We start from the raw sequence: 6,442 nt of genomic DNA, 5'->3' as shown, positions 1-6,442 counted from the left end.
GGAGAGAGTGAGGTTTTGTGCAGCTCTGCCTCACTTAAACACAATTCACTCACAAGTCAAGATAACACCCTCATGATATCGCTGGTCCTCTTTGAGAAAGAAGGATGAACAACAATCGAACAGGGTAGACAACATGGAAACAACTACGCACAAACATGATATACACAGGACAAATTGAAGATAAGCTCAGAACAAAGGCACTAGCATGAACTTATTTCTGCTTCTATTAAAAGAAAAAATATATTGATTAAAAAGTCCAAATAATAAGTAGCTTTAATTTATTCTAACCATAATATTTCTAAAATAACTCAATTTAAAAAACACAAAGTTATTAAATCTTATTAGAGCATCCTTTCCCATCACATGATTCTCACTGATGTTGGGTTTCATCCTGTCATTTATATCAGGACTCTGAAGCTCATATACCTTCCATACAGTCTAACAGTGTTTAAGGAGGGAGCCAGCTTAAAAAATCTGGAATGGATTTTGAGGCCCTTTACATGCAAGCTATCCTTTATTCATACAAACCATACTGAGATACTGAAAAGGAGTATGATGAGAGTAGGGAAAGAAACCAGTGGCAAACAGAGGCCTGGAAATAAAGGAGTAAGTACTTCTAGGATAGAAATTAGCTGCCCAGATCATGGCTGGAATAGATGAACACACTACTGGGATCTATGAATTGAGTTTGAGTATCTCTGGCCCATCAGTCGTCACAGTCCCATTGAGGTGGATAGGATGCATGTTCATGAAATAGTTTGGGAGGAAACCATATTGTATGGGGTACTAAAACTCATAGCAGTCTGTTGTTTCATAAGCTAGCCTTCCCCCGCCCACTAGTATTGTTTCCCAAAGTTGCCCCCAAATCACTGGCAGGGTAGAGATACTGGAACTGGATCTGGTCCTGATAGGATCTCTTGCCATAATTCTGGAATTGACTATTCGAAGCCTGGTTGCTCCAGGTGGGGAGGTTTTGAAGAGCAATCATTACATGGTCCTGGTGAAATGTAGAGAAGAGGCATAAGTACTCCCCAGCAGCTGACCTATTCTAAGTCATACTGTTGCTATTCTTTGACTACATGGTATCCTTCTGCAATCTCAAGCAGCACTCATTTCCCCAGTGGAGTCTGCTACTGTTTGTAAAGCTAATTTCTTCAGAGTGGTTTATCCAAGGCTGTCTTTTTATGTAGCAAAAGGGAATAAAGGGTGTTATGTGTAAAGCTGATGTATTGGATGTGATTAGGAGAACTCCTGCTGACCGGCTCTGGCTAGAGTGAACTCCATGGAGGATGCCTGGGACTGGAACTCTTTTCGGGAACCATATACTGTCTTTGGAGGTGGAGCCCTTCAGTGACATATTTGACCTACTCCTTTTCAATGGGTCACATGTGCTGGCTTAGTATGGAGAGATTTGGCACTTTGGAATTTTATCTTAACTTCTACCCTGTCTGGGTGAGAGAGGGGCAGCTCTGTGCTAGATGCTACAGAACACGACTCTGAACTGTTGGAGAGAATGGTGAGTTAAAGATAAATGCCTACATGAAGGCCAAGTTAGTGCTAGAATGTTGGGGGAAAAGATACCGTCTTCAAGAGGGCACTACCTGGACTCTACTGCTCATGAGAACACTTAAGCCTGAGGTAAAAGCTGAGTTAATCTTAGCCACCCGATAGCCAGAGTATCTGACTCCTGACATATGGAAAGAGGGAGGAGAGAGAGAGAGAGAGAGAGAGAGAGAGAGAGAGAGAGAGAGAGAGAGAGAGAGAGCAAACTGCAAAGATGTAAAAGAGCTGGATTCTCAAATGTTTGCCTCCCTAGAAACTTCAAACTTCAAGGAATACCTTTATGAGATTGGGACCTCTCTGAGCTGACAGCTCATATCATTCTCATCCAAAGAGCTCATTTATCCTTGTGTATTTTCTGGCATATTCTGATCTGTGTAACTTTTCCAGTTACTTTTTGCTACTTTGATTGGATAAATGGGTTTTTAGTTGCTATTTGTTATTTGTAATGATCTCTTACTTAACCAGCAATTGTGGGAAGGCATAAAGTCTGCAGGTGTCAGTTTGGGTAATCCTCCTTCCTTAAGAGCAACTGGCTTTTGTTTTTAACCTATTGTATTCCTAATCCAGCAATGTTTGTGGAGGCAGACAGATATAATTCTGATTGGACACCCCCACCCCCAAGACTGGAAGAAAGAGTACCTAGCCTAGCCTAGCAGTGCTCTAGGATCTTGCTTACCTCTTTCCCTCCCAACTCTCCCACCACTCTTCAAGCTTTCATTTTAATTCTTCTCTTCTTCTCAGGGGGTAGTTCAGATCTCAGATTGTATCTATCAATGCCTTTCATACATTGCATTTGGAAAACCCGTGTAGATATCCATATTTTACATGGACACACCCACACCTTACAAGTTGGTGTACCAAATTCTGATAGTCTTCTCCACTTCCCTTTATCAATTGCTGAGGATTTGGATTGCACCTTAACTGTATCAGAGAGGACTGACCACTACACAAGAGTGCCCCCCCACCCCCCCATAGACTTTCAAAGAGTGCTTCTGCCTTCTGGTTCTCTCACTTCCTTTCTATCTCTTTAATGTATGGTAAATAACTCTTAAACTTCTCTTCATGTGGCTTCTAGAGCAGAGACTCATTTGGGCAGGTTTGAGCCTGAGCCTCTGGTGGCCTCTTTTGTGTTTCTTTTCCTGAGCACAGGTGTTTCAAAGGGTGATCCTGAGAGATGGACGTTCAGAAGTGCTACCTCATGGATTCTTGGGTCCCTCAGTCAGTGCTGGTTGCTCCTCAAGAGGTGTCCCCTACAACCACTACACAATGCTCCTTTGAGGAAAAAAACAACAATCAACTAGAAGGGCGGGTCCAACCTCAGGACTGGCTTGCCAGAAGACATGGATCTTGAGGAAAAGAGTACAGAGTCAAGGCAAGGGGAAAATGACCAAATTCCCAAAATGCTTTATTGTTTGATGTTTTAAGACTCAGTATCCCTGAAGGGTAAAATAAATGATTACTGTGTTTGTCTTTCTTGACATTCACTTGTGAATCTTGTGTGTTAACCCTCTCCCCGCTTTTTGTGAAATGTGGTAGGTGAAAGATGAAATGACTGAGGAAACAAAGGTGTGAGCATCTAAGCATATCGATTTATTAAGCAATGCGTGACAATTGCATAACAAATTGGGACCAGATCTCCTCAGCTTAGGGCTGGACCCCACATACAGGGGGAGACACACTTTTATACATTAAATATAACTAATATATAAATATAACTATATATAAAACTATATGTAAATATAACTAAAGAAAAACAACTAACCAGGATACAAAATTAGGTAAGCTGATTTCTAATTGGAAGAAACATTAAGAACCTTCCAAGTTGGGGGCGGAGCAGAGAACAGGTGCAATTCCCTGAAATCAGAAAAAGGTGTCTCACTCCCACGGAATATAGGTGTCTGTATTCAATCAAAGGAACACAGAAATAATAACTGATTGATCAGTATGGGGCCAGTTTTCAGATAAGACATATGGGTTGCTTGAAATGTACAACTGTAAGAAAACTTCTTGCATCAATCTTTCTCACTGACTGGGTTTCTGGTCAGCATAACCAAGGTCCTTAGTTAAAGGTCTCTAAGCAGCAGGTAGAGGTGCTCCAACATTCCAGGCATGCAGGGCTAGGTTCAAACAATGCAATAAGGTCTTCTCACAATTCCCATAATCGAATAAAGTTTTCTCACCAGACAGAAATTGGATCAGACCCACGTGAACAGAAAAGGAACTGAGCTAGCTTCAGAATTGAGTCACAAGTTGGAGCCAGCATGGTCCACTCAATTCTCACTACTACTTGCTGTTCTAATCTCCTCAGAAGGAAATAAATCTGTCCTCTACCTGGTTCACATTGTGCACGGAGTACCTTTCTACTCCCTCTTTTGGGAGACTCTACCATGAGACAAATCTAAAGTTGAAGTGATTTTGCCAGAAGATCCAGAGGGGGTAGCTGTATAAAGCCAGAAATTATGAGCAAAATAGCCCTGAATCCTTTCTTTGAAGTTCTGACTCCCCAGGATTGAACCTGATCTTCATGTGTGTCCAGAACTAGGGGATCCTTTAAAGGAAGAGATGGAGCAATCCAGGGCAGTTGTGTTGTTACTCTGATAAATAAATCTATTAGGTAGAGGTTATTCTGCTGCGGTATTTTGGACCTTTAAACAGAAATTTTAGAAAAGACCTCTTCCTGTGTGCCTTTTATTTGTTGCAGAAAATAGATTTCCAGCTTCTTGGAACGTAGGAATAATATAAATGCAGTGCTTTATGAAACCTCAGAGGTTTCTCATATCTCCATCAAATATTTATTTTAAAGCTACTTAAACTTAGTAGTATGGTCAGAAACTACTTTATAGATCTCTTTTCCTAGAAAATAAAGATATAACTTGCTAGGCACCGTAAGGGCTGTGAATACAAATACTAGCAAAAAGAGTTCCTGCCCTCAAGGAGTTTACTAGAATGATGAAAGCTAACACAGAAAAGGGAGCTGAAAAAAGGAAGGGGGTGCCAGTGGAGTAGTTCAGAGAGTCATGGGCTGAGCTGGATTTGAAATGATCATGCTGTTCAGGGAGTTTCCTTGCATGGAGGATCCAGGGAAAATTTGTAATACAGCAATAATAGTTGATCAATATGTAAATGTTTAATTATTTGCTGACTTGATTCTTCCCCCTTCTATCACTAGTTCATGTGCCAAAACAGATACTGAATGACCATAAGGCTGGTTAGCATCCTAATCCTATTATTTAGTATATGCTTTTACAATAGATTACAAATTATTTGATTAATTTGAAGATGTTTATGCCACAAGTTCATTTATTTGCTGAGTTCCATCAACCTTAATTTTCAAACATGAGCCATCTGTTTTATAAACTTTTTGACATCTAAAATCAGAAGTATTCTAAATTAGGAAAGAACCTTCTATTAAAAAACACATTAGAGGGCAGTTAGGTGGCACAGTGAGTAGAGCACTGGCCCTGGAATCAGAAGGACCGGAGTTCAAATCCGGCCTTGGACACTTGACACACTAGCTGTGTGACCTTGGGCAAGTCACTTAACCCTGATTGCCCTGCCCTTCCCCCTCCAAAAAAGAAGAGAAAAAAACACATTAGAAAATATATTTAATGAGGTTTGGATATTCCCAAGTCCTTCCATATTTTAATAATGAACACTTCTGTGATATATTATTAGGAAATAATTTAATTAACATTTTAAACATATAGATTTTCTTTTTTAAAACTAATCTGTCCCTCTCACTGTCCTTCCTCCCCCATTCCACAATGAACAAATGAAACCCTTAATAGCTGCACAGCCCAACAAAACAAATGCCCACATTGGCCATTTTCAGAAATGTATGACTCTTTCCATTTTAAGTTCATCACCTCTCTGTCAGAAGGTAAGTAGTGTTTTTCATCATTTTATTTTTGCATGGATCAGAATTCTAAAGTGTTTCAAAGTTGTTTTTCTATAATGTTATCATTGTATTAAATGTTCTCCTCATTCGTCTTACTTTGAAGTGCTTCACAGTTCAGAGAGGTCTTCCCAGTTTCCTCTAAAACTGTCATTTCATATAGCACAATACTATTCCATTACATTCATAAACCACAATTTATTTAGCCATTCCATGATAGGACACTCCTTTAAGTTTCCAATTTTTCACTACCAAGAGCCACTATCAATATTTTAATACATATAGGTAATTTTCCTTTCTTTGATACTTTCAAATAGTGAAATTGCTGAGGAAAAATGTTTAGTAATTTTGGGGCATAGTTCTAAACTGTTTTCCAGAAATCCTAGACTAATTTACAATTCCACCAAGAGTGCACTTTGCGCCTATTTCCTTGCAGCACCCCCAATATTGGTCATTTTCTTCTTTTCTAATCTTTATCAGTTTGATTGATGTGAGGTGCAACCTCAAATTTGTCTTAATTTACATTTCTCTAATTATTAGTATGTTAAAATTATATCCTGTCCTATTCCCCCTGACCTCACCCTACCACCCCCTTCTAGTCGGTATAGTAAGTTTATAAGTAGGCAGTATAAAGTAACAAGACCAGGAAGTAAGACTGCAAAGGGGAACTAAAAGTCATGTACAAACATCCCCAAAATCAAAGGAGCAGAATTTGCAAACTCTGTCATATATTAACCAGAAATCACAACCTGGTAATATATTCCAAATAAGGAAAGCCATCTATGGTCCTATGATATATAAATCTCAGGCAAGTTCCAGAACATCTTCAGTAAGACCTGTAGAACACCAAATGTTGCTGATAACTTTGGAATATGTTAACTTTAAAGTTTTAACCTTTGACATGAATTGAATATGTTAATGAACTAACCCTCTGGTGGCATGATTAAAAGTTAGTCTCTTCCCTTTAAAAAAAAACCCATAAAG

The 6,442-nt window shown here is 39.3% G+C and overlaps 1 long non-coding RNA gene across 1 annotated transcript; it reads left to right on the top strand.

Annotated features, from left to right (window-relative positions):
* The first annotated feature begins 1,391 nt into the window (after window positions 1-1,391).
* LOC118845736 lies at window positions 1,392-3,068 on the top strand. The gene is made up of 2 exons (XR_005010141.1): window positions 1,392-1,638; window positions 2,713-3,068. It is a non-coding gene; the product is annotated as an uncharacterized LOC118845736 (long non-coding RNA).
* Window positions 3,069-6,442: the final 3,374 nt, after the last annotated feature.

The sequence above is a fragment of the Trichosurus vulpecula genome, chromosome 4 (assembly GCF_011100635.1).
Source record: "Trichosurus vulpecula isolate mTriVul1 chromosome 4, mTriVul1.pri, whole genome shotgun sequence".
NCBI lineage: Eukaryota > Metazoa > Chordata > Mammalia > Diprotodontia > Phalangeridae > Trichosurus > Trichosurus vulpecula.
Note: the sequence above shows the minus strand (reverse complement) of the source record. Positions and strands in the feature narration are given on the sequence as shown.